Here is a 20,426-nt window from a genome sequence, read left to right as displayed (position 1 = left end):
ATATTCTAAGTGAAGTGGAAGCAACTGCCCTCTTTGAACTTGTATTGGTACATAAAGTTCTGCATAATAATTCTGTATTTTAGAACATGGGTTTGAAGATTTTCTTTATCTCTCTCTCCCACACACAAAGAAGTAGATACCTAATTCTCTAGCACTGACAAGTGTATGGAGTAGAAGCCTGTTCAAATAACAATGCTACAGTAAACTGAAGGGGAAAAATAGCCCAGGGGACAGTGTCCCAAAGAGACTCTCCCAGAATGCCTACACAGTGTAGGCAAGTGTAGGCAATGGACAAGAGCCGTGTAGTGCAGAGGTGCGGCCAGAATTAATTCTCACCCCCAGGAGCCCTTGCTGTGTTGTGTCCCTGGGCTGCTGTGTGTCTGTGGCGAGCACAGACTGGCAGACAAGAGGGCCCTAGGTCTCTCTGCCTGGCCCTTCCACTGTGTTCCCCTCTCTGGGAGTTAGTCTCCTGCGAGTCCAAAGCTGCAGGATCTCCACAACACAGGGCAACAGCAGAACATCCAAGAAGAACTCCAGTGAGGTCCAAGTATCCATGGTGTAACAGAAGCCAGAGGCCTGGAACCAGACCAATGACTCTTTGCAATGAACACTTGCAAGTAGAGATGTACGGACCAAAGGATGTACTGTGTGACTCACTGTGTCACATGACAGCTTCCATGAAAATAAATTTTTTTTAAAATATTTTATTTCATTTTACGTTGGTGAGGAGGGTGCAAGGGTAGAGGGGAGATCTGAAGGGGCAGTGAGAGGAATGGGATGGAGACGCATGCTGTGAAAGACACAAAAATAAATAAAAAGAAAAGAAAAAAAACTACGAAAAAACGAAACAAAACCCTTTTCTTCTTCTTTTTTTAAATCTCATCCCTGGAATAAGAATTACTCTGAAAACACATGAGACAAATCTTTCTATGATGCCAGTTCTTGTAAATGAGTTTTTCCCTATAATTTTTCCTGCCATTCCTAGAAGCTCAGTGCTGTCTTTGTCTATTTCCACTTCTGAGGGCTTCTTGTGCCTCAAAGAATCTATGCCTTGCTCACTGAGGTCATTTTTCTGTTTCTTTTGGGATCTTGTCCACTCATCGCTTTGCCTTCTGTATTATCTTTGCGATGTAGCTTTCTTCTTATTCTCTCCTTGTGAGGTAGTGAAGGAAAATGACTCACAGTGATTATCACAATTTGTTCACACAAGTTGTAGTGAGAATGGACGCTGGGGGTAAGAAATGGCTACAGCTAAAATGAGAAATTTGGGGATACCAAGGCTGAAACACAAAAGGGGCCCGTGGCATGCAATAGCCAAGCAGATCTCATTGGAGACAGAGGCTCTGAGCGGCAAAGCCAGTGGTGGCTTACTGGCTCTCTGACTCTCAAGCCCCTGAGGAACACGTGTAAGGAATTTTCATATATTCCTGCTATTGATATAGCAAATATTTTAAAATAAGCTAAGTAAAAATAGCCTCTGAAAATTCCTCTACCCAGACTATCCTGCAGGCAAGGGGTTACGAAGGGCAAACACAGCTGCTTATTGCGGGCTGCGTGAGCGGAGGGTAGCGTAATTAACAGCGCGTGAGCACCTGCCAGGCCAGAGGACGGCAACACCAGTCGGCGGTGAACGGCTAGCGTATAATCAAGTCCGGGAGCCGGCATAGCACAAATCACAGGTGGACGGCAGGAACCTGCACTTGGGTTGGGAGCTCCTGGTCATCTCAGGATCATCTTCACGCTCCAGAAGGATGTGCACAGAGCATGTGGGGCCCCAATTGGCTTGGCACCCAAAGTACTGACTGTAGTCATTACATTAACCTTGGTCCGGTTGCTGACATCTTCCTATAAAAACACCACGTAAGGAAGGTTCCCCCCCCCCATCTTGGAAACCTTTCCCACTCTTGGAACTCTTGTGGGATGTTTGTCCACGGTGTAAAGATACATATTGCTGTGATTGGTGCACTAAAGAGCTGAATGGTCAATAGCTAGGCAGGGGCAAAACTTCCTGGGACAGAGAGGACTCTGGGAAGAAAAAGGGTGGAGTCCCCAGAAGATGCAGAGCAAGCAGGATGTGCAGCAGGAGAGGTGACAGCCACGAACCACATGACAAAATATAGATATAAGTTTAAGTTATAAGAACTAGTTATAAACGAGTTTCAGCTATAGGCTGAGCTTTCATAATTAATAAGAAGTCTCCATATCATTATTTGGGAGCTGGTGGGACAGAGAAAGGCTTATTACATGGGATTCTCTCTCACTTTTCCTCAATTTATCAATTTTTGGTAAGTCTTCTTAATAGAGCTTTTCTCTGATCTGCCCATTTCCACAAGTATCTTCACCTTTAATCCTCACTGGTGTGAGGCAGTTCACAAAACGTCACCTTCGAAGGTCTGTCTTTGATGCCCATGAATTGTTGGAATTCTAGTGCTATAGGAGGTTCTTCTGTTCATGTGTTGCTTTTATTGGTTAATGAATAAGAAACTGTTTTGGGCCTGATAGGACAGAGCTTAGGTAGGCGGAGAAGACAGAACCAAATGCTGGGAGGAAGAAAGCAGAGTCAGGGAGAAGCCATGGATCTTCTGCCGGAGATGGACGCCAGTTAGAATCTCTGGTAAGCCTCTGCCATGTGACGATACACAGATTAATGAGATGGGTTAAACGAATACGTAAGAGTTAGCCAATAAGAAGTTAGAGCTAATGGCCAAGCAGTGTTTTAACTAATACAGTTTCTGTATGGTTATTTCAGGGGTAAGCTAGGCAGGCAGCAGGGACAAACAAGGGGCCCTCTCGCTTACAACATTCTAGGTCTTTGGGTAAACCATCACTGGACAAAGAATGTCTCATTGCACTAAAGCAAGTATCACTTGTATCACTACAGGTGCTCGAGACACAAACCCTAAAGAGATACATTGACTCCACGTGTAAAGTGCTAGAAAAGCCTGCTCTGCCGGCACCTTCTGCACCCCTGTTTCGCAGACACCCTGGAGATACTAATTGTCAAACCAAGTTAGCCACAGACAAGTGGTGAGGTTCGAGATCAGAGGAACAGAGCAGGGAGAGCCAGCTGACTGAGTCATGACAAATTAAAGGTAGAGTTGCCCAACTTAGGAAATGGAGGAGAATTCAACTTCATGCTAAAAGGAAACTCAAGAAGACAGCTGTTAATTCACTCATAATGTTTGCCAGCTTGAGCATCTTCAGCCTCTCTTCTAGTGGTAGAGACATCTCAGGTGAAACCGTGGCTGTGACACTGAGGCCTGGTGGCTTTCCTCTCTGGCAAGGCTGGGAGGAAGTCCTCTGGTAGGGCCAGTCATTGTGTGCACTGCTTGGTTTGAGTGATGTGAGAACTTCTGAGCAAGTCGTAACCACTGCGCTGGCCTCTCTGGATGCCCCAGGCCTTTTCTGCACACTTTTTTTTTTTTTAGGTTAAGGCGTGGCTGCCTGCCTACACCACTTTATTCCCAGTACCGAATGCAGCCTTCCTTAAGTGTGACTACAAGTTAATAAACATAGTCAGTGGGACCCACTTAAAAAGAATGACCTGTTTATGAAAGAAACCCTTTGAAAGACAGAATATTTTCCCCCGTGGGCCAGAGCTTAGGCAGAAAATCAGGAGCCCTTTCAAAGGCATAAAATGTGTGTGTGGGGGTGTGTGGGGGGAGGTGTTCTAGCTTTCTAACTACAAAAATAATGATACTTTTAGTTCCAACCTGTCTTGCTCCAGGGAGCTGTAAATATACTTTATAGGCACAAGCTGAACCTTCCCAATGGTCTGCTTTGTTAATTGGTACTTCCTATGTGGAAGGGGAGCAATCTGAACCGAAGTGCATCCTGAGAAACTGAGGCAGTGGGAAGCTGGACAGTTGGTCCAATGAGACCAAGAAACTTACAGGTAAAATCAAGAACAGAGAAATTGAATTGGGATATTCTGAGTCAGAGGAACATCTCTGCCACCAGATGGCTTCCTTTCTGTCCACTGAATATTTGTTCATGGTGAGCAGAGGCAGCCTGAGCTGGTGTTGCTATGGGAGGCAAAGGCGCACTGTGTGAGCCGTGTGCAGCGCACTGTGTGAGCCGTGTGCAGCGCACTGTGTGAGCCGTGTGCAGCCCACTGTGTGAGCCGTGTGCACAGCCCACTGTGTGAGCCGTGTGCAGCCCACTGTGTGAGCCGTGTGCACAGCCCACTGTGTGAGCCGTGTGCACAGCCCACTGTGTGAGCCGTGTGCAGCCCGGTGTGTGAGCTGTGTGCGCAGCCCGGTGTGTGAGCCGTGTGCAGCCCGGTGTGTGAGCCGTGTGCACAGCCCGGTGTTCTTTCTATTAAACAGCATTGTTTATTAAAGTATCAGTAATCAAGTTGGTTAATATTTCTCTTTTTTAATAGATGCAATCATTAGTAGCTTCAAAGTTTCTACTAACAAATGTGTATCAATCAAGAAAAAGAAGGCAAATAGCAGAATATGAAAGTATAATTTCAAATTTTTTAAAAATTGAACTTCCTTTCCCCAAACTGCATCACTCAGTTATATTTGTGATGGACTGAGATTAGGAATGCTAACGATCAAAGTTAGATAAAAGTCACAGAACTCAATTTTAACATAATTGAGTTTCATTTACATAATAAAATATTCAGAACATACCCTCTATTATGAGCCTACTGTATACTAAACACTATCTTCAGTTTTACATTCCTCCATGTAATTCTAAAAATACTTATTTGTCTAAACATAGTTTCACATTTTAAAAATCTCCAGTTTGAAAAATATTCTAAAGAAACAGTGACTAAATAGTTTTTGTTTTCTCTCAATAGTTGGTCTCCTAGCTGTAAAATGCAACTTATTTATATAGTAATAGTTTTATTTGACAATTGCTTGTTTTTAACAGAATCTTGCATAGTGTTAGGTTTCCTATGTTACACTGTCTGTCAGACCGGGAGTCTTTGTTCTTCACTTGAGGTTTTAAAAAAAGATAAAATCTTTCAGGTTTTAAATTTAAAAAAAGTCATAAGATTAAGAAATGATTAAAGGGGCTGGAGAGATGGTGACTCATTGATTAAGAGTCCTTGCTACTTTTCCAGAAGACCTGGGTAGCTCACAGATGCTTGCTCTTGCAGCGGGGAGCCGATGTCCTCTTCTGACTTCTGAGAGCGTCTGCACATGGATGGCATGCTCTTACTTAGTCACACACACAGAAATAAACGTTTTAAAATAAATGGACCTTAAAACTGTTTAAAGCCTTAAAGCTAAAAATTAATCATCATCAAGGAGGAGAGCTTGGGTGTGGTTGCCTAATGTCCTTCAGTTAAAGAATTTCAGGTTAGGAGAACTGACGCTGTCACTGATGGGGTAGCGCTCAGGACAGCACTCCCATTCCCTCCATCCCTTCAGCTTCTGGGAAAGGCATGGCCAATGCCTTGAGTCATAATAAATGGTGTCTAATCCACCCTCTTTTTTTTTGGTTTTTCAAAACAGGGTTTCTCTGTAGCTTTGGAGCCTGTCCTGGAACTCGCTCACAGAGATCCACCTGCCTCTGCCTCCCGAGTGCTGGGACTAAAGGTGTGTGCCACCCCCACCCGGCCGCGATCGTCTTCTTGAAACATTTTCCGAATTAGCTTTAGGCAGCGGCTCTCCTCTCTCATGTCCTGCCATAGCATATTGCACTAACATTATGTATCTCCAGAGACAGCCGACCCGAGCTAGTGGAAGCTCACGGACTCTGGACTCGTAGCCAGGGAACCTGCATGGGACCAAATGTGCCCTCTGAATGTGGGTGACAGTTGTGTGACTTGATCTGTTGGGAGAGGGGACTGGCAGTGGGACCGGGACTTATCCTGGGTGCATGAACTGGCTTTTCAGAGCCCCTTCCCTATGGCGGGACACCTTGCTCAGCATTGATACAGGCAGGACCAGATGGACTCACGAAAGAAAGCGGCCTGTAGCTTTCTTTCACCGGGCCAGGACAATGACTTCAATGTACGGAAGCCTATGGAAACTGTCAAATGTGGCCACCTGTGTACTGTGCCGACTATTTAAACAAAGCTGCCTTCCTCAATTTCCACGGTTGGTCTGAGTCTCAGGTAGAGGCAGAGAAGTTCCTGGAGTCCCGTGAGTATCCGAAACTGCACAGCGCATAGGGGTTGGGGGAAGCTGCCAATTAGTTCACACCTGCAACTGTTTAGATTTCCTGCCAATTTACAGATGGTTGGAGAGCTCTCAGGGATCCACAGGCTGACTTGTGTGCGGTGGTTTTCTCCATGTAAATTTGCTGATCAAAGTGCATGAAAGGGAGCTAGGAAATGCGCTCTGAGACTCCTTCTGGGAAGGCGCTGGCTCTTGCTGAGTGGAGACAGGGGGGAATGGGGAGGAAGAAAAGCTCAGCCTAAAGTGAGTGCTGGGATTCATTCATAAACCTCATCCTGACAATCACTAAGGAGGGATGAAGCTGAGGTCCCACACTGATATCAATGCTCTTATAGGGGAAGAGATATTCAAAACCTGTCATCCTCCATTTGTAGAACATCATTTGGGGCCTGGCCCCCCCTATATAAATGTAACATTTTAAATGGAAAGAAAACAATCTAGCTTAGTACATACAGGTCTACAGGTCAGTTAGGTCTTAGGAGTCTTTGGAGTGGAACACATTTCAGCTCCAGAAATCACAGGAAGGGCTGTGTCTATTCCAGATGCTATGAGTGGTTTGGGGGTCCTTTGGGCTCACCTAGAGCCACCACCTCAGGGTGGGGTCTCCGGACCAGCAGCACCAGCGTCTCTGGGAGTCTGACCCTGGAGGCCAGCATCCTCCGCCTGGGAAGACCACGGTCTCAGAGGCAGGTCGGTGGGACAGCACCAGTCCAGGTACCAGGGCCATTTTTATAATTACAGACTGATTGAGCAGAGAACTATAGTAGTACTTCATTCTTCTCAGCAGACTAATCCCTTGTTGACAATCAGGAACCCATCTATGACCTGTCCTCGTCTGGGTGGTGGTGAGAAATCTGTCCCCGGAACAGCTTGGCATGTGAACAGTCCTGCGTCTGCCAGCTGAGTGCATTGATGCTGATGCAGTGTGTGTGTGTGTGTGTGTGTGTGTGTGTGTGTGTGTGTGTGAGAGAGAGAGAGAGAGAGAGAGAGAGAAAGAAAGAGAGCATGCTGGAACAAAGTCCTATGGTGATGGAATATTTCTTGACTCTGCCTAGTCTGGCTATCTTGTTTTCTGATCTCTTATTTACCAAGTGTAGTGATACAGAGCACTCTGTGGAGTTCCCCACGGGCAGTGTCCCTGTTTTCAGGGCAGTGTGCCAACAATGCTTTGTCTTATTTCACATCAGCCTCTTCCGTCTAAGCCAGGTCTGCTTGTCAAAGCTGTTGACAGAGCATCCGTTCTCTCCAGAGTGATTCAGAAGACTGGGCAGGTGACCCAGTTCGGGCCAGTATACTGGGAAGGTAAATATGCAGCTGGGTTCCTAGGAATGTTTTCTTTTCCATTTTCAGTGTGAGATGCTGAACTTGGCCCGTGCCTTTGAAGTGTGGGTGTGAGAATGTGTTTCTCGGAGCTAACGTGGCTTGCTTGGCAGTAGGAAGCATCTACACCACGAATAGTGAAGCAGAGAAAGGGGTCCTGGGCTCTGATATTGTTACTGAATCGCTGAATGAACAAAACCAGAAACTGCCCGTGTGGGGACTTTTACTATAGGAGACAACCCATCCCTTCCTGCCCAGAACTCATCGGGTACTAAACACGGCTCCTCTAATTTCTTTTGACAAAATGGGGTAGACGGATGCGATGCTGCTAGATTTCTTCCAGTCTTAACATCTGATTCTGTGCTCAAACATCTGAGTGAGACATTTCAGTGTTTTTAGCAGGGCTTGGGGTCTGGAAGGGCCGCTCTGTGACCTGCAGGAGGCAGCGGAGTCCCAACAGCTCAGTAAAATCTGGTGAATTTACAGCGCACTGTGGACACTGCAGAAGAACTCAGGAAAGCGATCATAGGCTTGCTACCAACCAGGGCGCCCAGCGTGCTTAGCAAAGAGCCCCGTGTTCTCAACGTCCCTATCTCTGTGACGAAACACCTGCCAAATGCACCTTTAGGTAAGAAATGTTCGTTTTGAGGGACGTTTAAGGGACTACAGTCCACCACGGCGGCAAGACAGGAACCAAGCAGTTTTAGCCAGGGTACAGATCAGGAACCAGACAGGTCTGTAGAGGTAGGGAAACCCTTAAGGCACCAAAAGGGGCCTGTGCCGGCCGACACAGCTGGAGTCTATGACATGGCTCAGGAGGCTATGACGGTGTTTTATATCCAAGCCAGAGTCTACAGTCGCCCTCTCAAGACACCAGTGTCCCTGGGACACTACCAGGGTTTTGGGTTTGCTGGAATGCCCCCTCCCCTCCCCTGCCGACCTTCATCCCTTGGCCTGCTCTATCCTTCAGTCTTCTCTGCCCATCCCCGGAATCCCGCCCCTCCCCCTTTCTTCCCATGGCTTTCGTGGATCCTTTACTGATGGATGAGTTAGTGTGATCTCACTCTTTAGCTTTGTTTTTGCTGAATATGTTATTCCGCCTGACTTTCGGGAAACAGATGTAAGCCGCAAAATAAAGGGTTTGTTTCTTTTGTGGTTGAGCCTTGGCTTCGAGCATTTATGGATCAATATTGCCCCCTAGTGGCCAACCGATTGATAAAGCCGAAGGAATTTGCCGTAACTGCCTTTCACACCAAGGACGTTCAAATGGTAAAATCTTGAGCGGGAGACCCCAACAGTGATTCGAGGCCAGCGTATGATTTTGAGCAGGAGGACACCGAGTCCCATGGGAAGTCATAACCTCTGACCTTTAGGTCCACTCGGCTACTGACTTGGCTGATGACCTGGCTCCCCACAGCCTATCATCACTCTCCCCTGCTGCCCTCCACCCCATCTGTAATGATTTGTTCTTAGGATTTTGGGTGCTCACTTAGTTTCTCTATTGTACTCCATGTGTGTACTCCCTGAGGTAACCACAAGGCGAAACAAAGCTACTGGCACACACCAGCACCACCTACCCCACCGCCCCAATCCATTTTTAGTTCAGAGGACTGGACCCAGGGACCCACGCCAGCAGGCACCTCTACCACACAGGCATCACCCCAGCAGGTCTGTTTTAATACACTCCTCTGTCCTGTTTTCTAAGTCCTTCTCCGTGGCTTTCAAGTCTGGGGGCTTTTCTTTCTCTCTTCTGTGTATTTCGGTGTGGTTTCAGCACTTTGTGCATCAGCTAGCCGTGTGTGTACAGCTTTAGGCGGAGCTGGGCTGGAACCCAGGACTCTGAATTGCCTTCAAGTCTTCTCTTAACATAAACGCTACCACAGCTGCTCTGAGCCAGAACCCCCACAGAACAACGACTACATCCCTAGTAACCCCAAATCTGTACTTTTTGGTGATGGGTTTTATTTGGAAAACGGACGGACCAGTTTTTTGGTCAGCTTGGTCAGTTAAGGTCGTCTGGGAAGAGAGAACCTCCACTGGGAAAATGACGTCATCGGGTTGGCGTGTGGGCAAGTCTGTGAGGACGTTTTCTTGATTAATGATGGATGTGGGGCGCTCAGCCCACCCTGGCCTGGCGGTTTTGTTTTGTGTAGAAAGGCTTCTTGAGAAGTTCGTGGAGAACAAGCCAGTGAGCAATGTTTCTCCGTGGCTACTGCTTCAGTTCCTGCCTCCGGGTTCCTGCACCCCTGAAGTTCCTGTCTTCAGGTTCCGCAGAGATGTACTGCAACAGGGTGTATATAAGCCAAAACAAACAGATAAAAACAATTCCCCAAACCCGTCCTGCCCTGTTTCTTTTGGTCAGAATGTTCCATCACAGCAGTAGAAAGCAAGCCAGACGCAATGATTCTATCTAAATATGTCCTTAGAATAGATCCTGAAACTGCAATGTTGTGTTTGCATAAATGAGGGGTATCAGGGAAAATTTACTCATGTTGGACAGCATTATTGTAAAGATAATCACTGTGGGAATTTTTTTTTTTTCTGTTTGCACTGCTTAAAGAGGCAAGATCAGCGTCTCAGGGTTTTTATTGCGGTGAAGAGACACCATGACCATGGCAACTCTTATAAAGGAAACATTTAACTGAGGCTGGCTTACAGTTTCAGAGGTTTAGTCCACTATCACCATGGCAGGAAGGATGGTGCCACACAGGCAGACACGGCTGGAGAAGTAGCTGGGATCTTCATCTACATCTAGATCTTCAGGCAGAGGGGTGGGGGGGGGCTTGATCTGGCTTGAACATTTGAACAAAGCTCACTTCCCAATGGCACACTTCCTCCAACAAGGCCACATCTCCAAACATTCAAATCTACAGCCTATGGGGTCATTCCTATTCAAAACACACCACATTTGTGGGCTCTCCCTGCACCCCTAGATGCATTAGGAGCCTGCCATACCTCCTAGGAGCCTTTCTGGCTTGATCCCAGAGCTCTACATTTTAGTAAAACTCCGTCTGGTTCCACACAGGCTCACCTGACCTGATATTTTGTGCTGCTCCTGGCTGGGGGGTTTAGTGTTCCTCAGGTGACTGACCTGTGGAGGCTCCATCACCACTGTGTAGCAATTCAAAAGGACTTCTGATGTGGGAGGTCCTTCTGTCTATTGTTGCTTTTATTGATTAATGAATAAGGAACTGGCTTGGCCTACAGCAAGGTAGAACTTAGCTAGGTGGGGGAAAGCTAACGCCCGTCTGTGCTCTAAGTGCTACCATACAGTTTGTGAGCCAGGTAAGGGACTGGAGATTTAGACACACAAAGACACACAGACAGAGACACAGGTCATCCTTGATGCTAGAATCCTTGATGCCAGAATGCCCCCTTTATTGTGTACCAGAGCCGCCTATATATGGATCCTTAACTGATAGCCACGCCCCAGCCAAACCCACCAGAAACCACTCCCCTGCCATCAGGAACTCCTGAGGGTCTCATGATCAGAGCAGCTGTAAGCATTACAAGTTGTTTACCAGAAATTCAGGATCTGGGGGGTTCCCAGGTCCCAACATAAGCTGAATGCTGGGAGAAAGGAGGTGGAGTCAATGATAAGCCATGGATTGGCCGCTGGAGACAGACAGGCTGAAACTTTTCTGGTAGGTCACGACCTCCTGGTGATGCACGGATTAATGGAGATGGGTTAAATTAAGATGAAAGTGTTAGCAAATAAGAAGCTAGAGCTAATGGGTCAAGCAGTGATGTAATAATGTTGTTTCTGTGTGGTTATTTCAGGAGTCTGGGCAGCCAGGAAATGAGCAAGTGGGTTTCTTATGACAGACTCCAGCATCCTCTTACCTTTCTTTCCCGTTTGTACCCAGGGTCACACCAGACTGACACTCTGCTTGAGACAGAGTCAGCTTCATGCTGCCTTGGCCATTCTGTCAGGCCAGCTGGTGGTACACACACCCAAACAGGACGAGCACACTTTGAGAAGCAACTTCAGTATCTCTCTGAGGTCCCTAGGGCTTGATACAACACTCATTTGCTTTTCACAGTGTCAGCTGTGGTCACGTGATAAAGCAAGGGAGGTCTGGGCTTCTGCCAGGGCATAGGCTGGGTCCGTTTCATCTCCTGGGAGACAGGAACAAGATGGTCCAGCTGTCCACGGGAGATGTGGGGAATTGGAAGCATTCAGTGCACTTTTTCTTCAGAGATTTTCATCCAGGTCTTGAATGATGTGGTCTAGAACTCGGATGACCCTTGACTTCGAGAGCAACTCTGTTAACATTGAAATTTTAAGACTGTATCAGGCACTTTGTGTGTATATGTGTGTGTGCGTGCATATATGTATATGTGCCTCTGTGTCTGTATGTGTGCATGTGTGTATATGTGTATGTGCATGTGTGTGTGTATGTGCGCACGCGTGTGTGCATGCGTGTGTCTATGTGTGTAATTTGTAAAGGACAGAATCTTCATTTGGAAATAGCAATAAGAAATTACAATAAAAATTTTAGCGGAAGAAACTATTGACAGTGTGTGTTGTGATTAATGACAGAAGAAACAGGCCTTCAAATCCTATCTCTTGAGAAGCTGAGCAAGAAGGATAGTTGAGTACAAGACTTGCCTGGACTACGTGGCTAGACACGACTTATACAAAGAAGGCACGAATAATCTTTGGCTCCAGTTAGCAGCAGAGCAATGGTCTACTGGCCATTCGGGGTCTGAAAGGATGTGTGCGTGAATGACCTTGACCCAAGGACATCTGTAGAGTTGTACAGGAGCCAAAGACTGTATCAAGAATTCATTTTGGTGTGGATGGGCAGGGAATCCCGGAATTAAGTTTCCTCCCTATGTGGTCTAACAGGATCTTACACAAAAGCACGCTTTCATTTGTGGAGTGATGGTTTTGTATTAAACTGCCTTGATTGTGTAAATGGCTGCTTTATGACATGACAGTCCATTCCCTCTGCTGTCAACATGACTGCGACCATCCTCCCTACGTCCTCTTATCTTCCACATCTCCAGCCACACACTCCTTCCTTCCCCAGCTCAACTTTAATCTGCAATGATACCTTTTCATATTCATCATCATTCGGAGAGTTATTTTTATATAGACATGGAAGAAGAGGAAAAGAAGATTAAGAACGCACAACAGTAAGAAAAACACTCCCCAAACAAGATTTCCAAAAAAAGGCAGTATAAACAAAACCATGAAAAGAATCCAATTCAGAGAGACCTAGCTGGTGACTCGAGTCCAAACAGTGCAAAGGTTTCTAGTATGCAGCTGGTCTCATGTGAAACCAAGCTCTTTGCTTGTGGTTGTTTGTGTTTTCCAATACAATTTTATAAAATGTCATCTTATCTAATGGAAGCATGTCTTAGTGTGTTATGCATTCCATGGTAATTATTAAATAGTTGTATCCATAAGTGAGACACTTCTACCATATTTAAAATTTATCTGGAAACCAGTGAGGCAACCAGGTGTGAGGGAACATGCTTGTAATCCCAGTGCTTGTGAGGCTGAGGCATGAGGGAGATTGTAAATTGAAGGTAATTCTGGTCTACATAGAAAGATCCTGTCTCAGAAAACCGAAGGAAGTGGAGGAGGAAGAAGATGAGGAGGAGGAGAAGAAGGAGGAAGAGGAGATGACAGAAGAGAAAGAGACCATGGTGGTGGCGCGGCCATCATCTGGATTTCAGCTGCAGGCTGAATCAGATGCTTACAAGCTCCTACTATGCCTAGCTATTCCTTTGGTCTGACTCTCCTGTTCTTGAGAATTAAAGCAGAATTTATTATCTTTCTGGGGGCAGCGGAGTATGAAGCTGCGTTGTATACTTAGCATGTTTTCTAACGTTACTGTAAACCCTGAATTTGAAGGCACAGCATCATAGCAGCTTCAAAAAGTTTAGACATAGTCACACGGAATCTTACATAGATTATAACGTTAAATTCAAAAGCCTACTCATCTGAGTAGACTCTCTTGTTTTAATGTTTCCAAATGAGGAAAGTATTCAAAAGTATTGAGACTTGCCTGAGGCCACACTGACAGGTGCCAGAAATGAGGATCAAACTGAGGGGGTCCAGCTGGCCCAGGGAAGTGGCCTCTGCCAGGGCTCTGTCCTCTGCTCATTCCTTCATCAGAACTGAAGCCAGAAGGTCAAGCCTCACCCTGCTCTACCTGAGCTAGGAATGTGCACATCAGAGCATCTCAACGTCCCTGCCTTCCACATATGTCTGTGAATGACCCTCGAAATGTGTAACCACTTACTCTGAGGTTATGAAGAAGATGTAGTCACCTACCTAGCTTCATTTTGCCTTGTGATAAAGTCAATCAGTTTTTTTTTTTCCAATGAGATTTGCACATATTCATGGCATGAAGAAGGCCTCTCCCACAGCATTTTCCATCAAGGAGACAGGCTGGCGACATTTAACAGGCTGGGAGCAAGCAGCAGAGGTGAGGGAAGGAAAACTAAAATTGAGGCATTCTGCTGCCTCAGAAGCTCCCACTAAACAGATCACTCAGTTTCAGAAGCTACTGGAAGGCATTCTGTAGGAACTGTATGGAGAAGAAGGAGCTGTGCTCCAGACCATTTTACAGCTGCTTTTCCTCATCAGCTTAAAGATGCTGTTGTTTGCAAACACAGCATGGTCCTCTCACTGTTTAAGAGAGTGTGGCTGTACGGGGTAGAGGATTGAGGGCTGTTCACTGAACCTAGCTTTTGTGTTAAGATTTTTAAAAAATCAGTAATATAGTTAAAAGAAGAAAGGCTCCCATGTATGTTCTTTAATGACCTTAGGGTTTTTGGAGCCAGTTATCTTTTCTGATGTTATTATTGGAAAGGCAGGTATAACTCTGTGTAGACTCAGAGTTTTTGGAGGTAAATGTTGCCTTTTTACCTTTTGCTCCTGTTCATCAGTGTCTATGATTTCCTCAATCTTATTAAATCTGCTCACCATTGCCTTCTTTCTGTAAGTCCTGAATCTCCTGTCCAGTATTATGCTCCAAAGCCTTCATTAACGATTTTAAGGCATGGAGCTTGTTCATCAGAGACATCATTTCCTCCCTGGACATTATTGCCTTTATTGATAATTCTAAGGTGTGGAGCTTGTCCGTTAGAGATACCATATCCTCCTTGGACATAATCCTCATGGCATGTATTGTGTCTTCTTGTATGGAAATCCTGTCAATTAATCTATCATATCCTTTTGATAAAGTCCAATTTTTACATTCAATGGTTTTAATCCTCTCAGCTAATGTTTCAGCACTTACAGTCATGGACTGGAGGTTACGAGTCATTTTGGTTGTCCCCTCTTTGAGAACTCCAAATTCTGATCTAGTCTCCTCTTTGAAAATTCCAAATTCTTTTTTGAGGAGGTTGGTGTCAGTCTGAATTGTCCTTAAGGTTTTAATCTCTGCCCTCAGCATTGTATATTCAATCTGTAAGGACTGAATCATCCTTATAAAATATCCAAACATCAGAAAAGTGACAAGTCCCAGAAATAACCAAGTAAGAGGAATATCAGAAACCTCATGGAGGATATCCTCCATGGCGCAATTAAAAAGGCCATTGAATTTTTGGATAGTAATATTTTTTGACATGTTCAATCAAAAGAAATTGTATTTATTTATTTGTTTTTAACTGAAAAGAAAAATCTTACCTGTAATGACCTTTGTCTGCCAGTAAGCGGTGGGGGCATACCTGAATCCAAGTGGCAATGGCGCTGACCCGGAAAGCAAATTCTAAAATATATACTCTCAAATCCAGAGGTTAAATTCACAGATCGAGTGCTGGGGGAAGATAGTGCCCAATGGGGGTAGCAAAAGCCAAGGAAGTTAGTTGCGTGGCCCCGCGAATGCGGCTAGGAACTGGCTAGACCCCAGGTGTGGTGTGTGCTCAAGTTGCTAGGCCCACGCCATGAGGGGGAAAAAGCCCCACATTGGGCGCCAGATGAAGCCGCAGGGTGATTGGTAATGAAAAGTCCCTAGACTATCTTGATACAAAATATACAGCTTTAATAAACAGAAGTAAGACTTACAACAGCTTACACCAGAATCCAAACGATCTGTCCAGACACAGGAGCCAGGCGAAAAGAGAGCTAGTGGAGCGTGCTTGCTAGGTTTATAGGCAGGCTTTAGCCTGAGGGTGGCACGCCCCCAAAACAGAATGTGATTGGCTGAACTCCCCTATCAGTAGTAAGGAAGCTATTAGTTTGTTTTCCAGTTACCTAGAACCAAAATAATCACACAGAAACTGTATTAATTAAAATCACTGCTTGGCCCATGAGCTCTAGCTTCTTATTGGCTAACTCTTGTTTATTAATTTAGCCCATTTCTAGTAATCTGTGTATCTCCATGTGGCAGTGGCTTACCAGGTAACGTTCTGGCATCTGTGTCCGGTGGGGCTCCATGGCTTCTCTCTGAGTCTGCCTCCTTTCTCCCAGCATTCAGTTTAGTTTTCCCCACCTACCTAAGTTCTGCCCTATCAACAGGCCAAGGCAGTTTCTTTATTCACCGATGGTATTCACAGCATACAGAGGGGAATCCTACATCAGGCTTTGGGGTTGCAAAACAGGTTTGTCATTAGAAGATGCTGAGTAGCATTCTCAGAACAGAAGTGACTTCCCAGTCCTGAGCTATCAAGACCTTAGCAAGAGCACTTTTCCAGACAGTTTTTATTCTGCATGATAGAGGGGCCTGTGTGGTTTGATCTGCTCCCTTTTGAGGCCGGGGATTATGTGATAGAGAATGGCAAGTGCTTGCCTTATGTTGATTTCATTCCTCTTATTCTCAGTGGGACGTTCACTCTGTTTTTCAGTTCCTCACCTCTCCTTTACTTTCTCCACACCCATCTTCTTACATCATATTTCCTTGACTATTTGCTGACTATGGTCATCCCCAGAAGAGCACACATGTTGGAATAGCAAAGCCTTTGTGTTTTCTTCTCACTGCACACATAGCACTTTGCACATCATTGACCAGCAGGAGCTAATAACAACAGTTGATGGTAACACATCCTGAGTGTGTACCGTGTGCCTGGCAGTGTTCAAAAGCACTTGACATTCATATGCCTTGACGCAGAAGTTCTTAGAGATTGAGTAATACTTTTATCAACGTTTTACAAATAAAACTGAAACTTAGAGCAAATGCAACAGATTTCCTGATAGCTACATCATCAGGAAGTAGGAACACTATGATTCAAACAGAGGCCCTTTGACTTCATTGTTTAGCATTAGTATCTGCCCATACATACGTTGTTAGATTGCTGTTAGACTCTTAGTAATAAATGCTTTTAAAAGATGAACATACAGCCTACAAGTTGCTGTCACTGCCCCCATTTCTCCCACCCCTTCATCTTCTCTTCACCCTTCTTTCAGCCTTGGCTGTGCTGCTGGGTAGACTGCTCTGGATGCTGAAGAGTGGTTCCCACTTGACCCCATCAGCGCCTGTGTCTCATCATTGTCTCCGCCAGCTGTTTGACAGAGAGCAGTGTGCACTCTGTTGACTCATCCTGCATCCACCAATAGTCTGCATAAGTCAGGGTCTCTCTAAGATGTCTCTTTTCTCTTGTCAGTGTGCTTCAAGGTGTGTGTGTGTGTGTGTGTGTGTGTGTGTGTTCAATTATTGTGGGTAAGCACAGAACACACTAGAAATCATGGAATCGCTATTAAAAAGTTAGACATAAAATATTCCTTTGTTCTCATTACCACACACTGTACAGTTGGAAGAGTCAAAGGAAGTTTAGGAAAATAACTAAATTACTCTCTTCTTCCATGCGTGCGTGCGTGTATGTGTGTGTGTGTGTGTGTGTGTGTGTGTGTGTGTGTGTGTATGTGTATGTGTACACAGGCATATGTACCTGGATCAGAGGGAAACGGCAGAAGGTAGAGATGGAGCTAGCTACCAAGAATATAGCTATATCAAAGAATATAGATGCTTCTTTGGTTGGCATGGTTAAGTATTGCGGGCCACTAATGCACACACAGCAGGGTTCTCTGCACTTTGTATGCTATCACCAGTAACACACATTACTGCCACTCAGAATCCAAGCGGTCTTGGGGGTGGGGCTACTTGTCACAGTGGAGCGACGGCCTTTCATTGTAGCATGAGGGCCGGCTTGTTGGGGTTTCCGTCCCGCCCGGTACCCCAACAGCCAGCAAATCCCAAAGAGAAATTACACACAGGACTCCATAAGGTTATAAACTGATTGGCCCATCAGGTCAGGCTCCTTATTAGTCCTTGTAACTTACATTAATCCATTATCATTATCTATGTTAGTACAAGCCGGGTGAGGCGAAAAGCAGGCCTGCCTGCAACTCCTCACTACATTTCATCTAAGGAGGAAGTGAGAGAATAAAAGGTCTTCAGTTTGGGCGCCTGCCAAGCATGACCCTGCCTCTGTTACCAGGGTGTTATTTCAGGACCACGTATGAGAATGATATGAACCCATAAAGCTTACCAGGGAAATAGAGCTGTTCCTAAGCAGTTAAGTTCTGCTAGGTGCAGAGAAGGCCTAGAGACCATCTCATGCTTCTGTAGTAAGGGAGATATGATAGTCAGTGAAAACTCTCAGCAGACACAAGTCCATTTTGTTTATCATAGTCTCATGTGTGAGTGTATGAGCTTACATTTTGCTTAATACATTCAATAGGGAAGCGTTGCACATTTATTTAATTTATCAACATGTCTATGCTATCATCCTCTTTAAAGTCACTTAAAACTATAACTTATTTATTTTCTGTGTGTGAGTGTGGTGCCATCATGTGTGTCTGTGCACCACAAGCAACTAGTCTTGAGGAGGCCAGAAGGGGGCACTGGATCTCCCGGAATCGGGATCTTCCATGTAAGTGTTGGAATTTGTACCAGTTCTCTTAGTCACCGGGCAATCTCTCTAGTCCCCCACTTTTTAGTCTTAAACTGTGATTCCATAACAGTTCTTGTTCTTGGAAAGATGGCTACACAAGTATAATCTAATCTTTGAATTGATGCAATTTTAATTAATTAATTATTTTTACATCCCAGCTGTCGTGTTTCCTCCTCCCGCTCTAACCAGTCACTCAACCCACCCCACTCTGTTCCCACCACCCAATTTACTCTTCCATTTCTGTTCAGGAAAGGGCAGGTCTCCCATGTATATCAACAAAACATGGCATATTCAGTTACAGTAAGACTAAGCACGTTCCAGTGTATTAAGGCTGAGCAAAGCAACCAAGTATAAGGAGTAGGGTTCTAAAAAACCAGTGAAAGAGTCAGAGACAGCTCCTGACCTCAGTGTTAGGAGTTCCACAAGAGGACCAACTACTCAATTGTAACAGATATGTAGAGGGCCTAGGTCTATTCCATGCAGGCTCTCTGGTTGTTGGTTCAGTCTCAGGTTAGTTGATTCTATGGGTTTTCTTGTGGTTTCTTGGCCTCTCCGGGTCCTACGATCCTTTCTTCCTCTCTTCTGCAGGATTCCCCAAGCTAAGATTTGCTTAATGTTTGGCTGTGGATCGCATCTGTCTCTATCAGTTGCTAAATGAAGACTCTCTGACAACAACTGGGCTAGGTACTAATCTATAAGTATAGCAAGAATATCGTTAGGCATCATTACATTGATATAATTTTTCTTTCCAGTTGTGTTTGGTTCTATCCTATGTCTATAGGCCATCCAGCCTGTGGGTCCTGGTGTTCCAGGCAGCATCAAGGGAGGGCTTACTTTCCTGGCATGGATTTAAGATAAACCAGTCATTGGTCAGGAACCCCTTCAAACTCTAGGCTACCCTTACCCCAGCATATCCTATAGGCAGGACAAACTGTAAGTCAAAGGTTATGTGGCTAGGTTGGTTTCCCACTTCCTTTTGAAGACTTGCTTGGTCACAGAAGATGGCCAGTTCAGGCTACATATCTCCTATTGTTAGGAGTTTTAGCTGGGGTCATCCTTGTAGATTCCTGGGAGGGTCCCCCGCGCCAAGTTTTTTTCTGACCTCAGAATGCTCTGGAAAAAAAATTATAGACAGTTATCATTTAGATCAGGGTCATTCATTTCATTATCTGCTAATAAACTATAAAATCTACTTCTTTTTTTCTATTTTTTTTTTGAGACAGGTTTCATGTAGCCAAGGGTGGCCTTGGCCTCTCTATGTATGTTCATTGTGGTGTTTGTCATTGTGCCAGGATTCCATTCACACTGTGCAAAGCACTCAAGCATATCCACATATTTTAGAGGAATGGACTTAACGAAAGATTTAATAAGCAGCCAGTTAGTAGGTGATACATGCTGTGGATAGGGAAAGTAGAAAAAGGAAAGAGAAGTTACATGTCAGTTTCCAAAATGACGCCTCATTACGATGAGAACATTTGGTCAAACATTTGGGAGAGACTACAGAGTAGGACTTGTGTGGAGATTCATTTTAGGAAAAGGCCAGTGTGTGAGCATGCCTAGCATTCCTAAGGAACACCCAGGAAGGCTGATGTGTAAGTTGCATGTTTTGAGGACAAAGGAATAGGAAGCTGAAAATACTTTAGGTTTTTCAAGTTTTTTAAATTTGGTTATGAACATTTTTATTTAAGTGATAATTTGTGAGGGCCGTCGAAGTATAAGTCTGGCCATTCTCTGAACAGGCAATAGGAGAAATAAGAGTTATTGCAGAAATCTAGTTAGATTAGATTACTAGATTAGATTAGTCTAGATAGACTTAGTTATCTTTTGTAGTAAAGAAAGTTACTCTAAACCTTGAACTGCAAAACAACAAACACTGCCTCACAGTATCTTGTGGGTCAATAATTATGGCTGAGCTGGGTTCCCTGTCTGGGATCCCTCAGAAGATAGAAGCCACAGTCCCCTAAATCTGCTTTATCTCAAATCATAAGGATTTGAGTTCCTCAAAAAAAAAAAAAAAAAAAAACCGGTTTCTTGCTAGTTGACTGAGGCCTTTGTTTCTTCCTAGGTATTTATCAGAGATGACTGTCAATTCCTGGCTATATGTGGCTTTCTACA

The sequence above is a fragment of the Myodes glareolus genome, chromosome 11, assembly GCF_982192425.1.
Source record: "Myodes glareolus chromosome 11, mMyoGla1.1, whole genome shotgun sequence".
Lineage (NCBI taxonomy): Eukaryota > Metazoa > Chordata > Mammalia > Rodentia > Cricetidae > Myodes > Myodes glareolus.
This window is presented reverse-complemented; position numbering follows the sequence as displayed.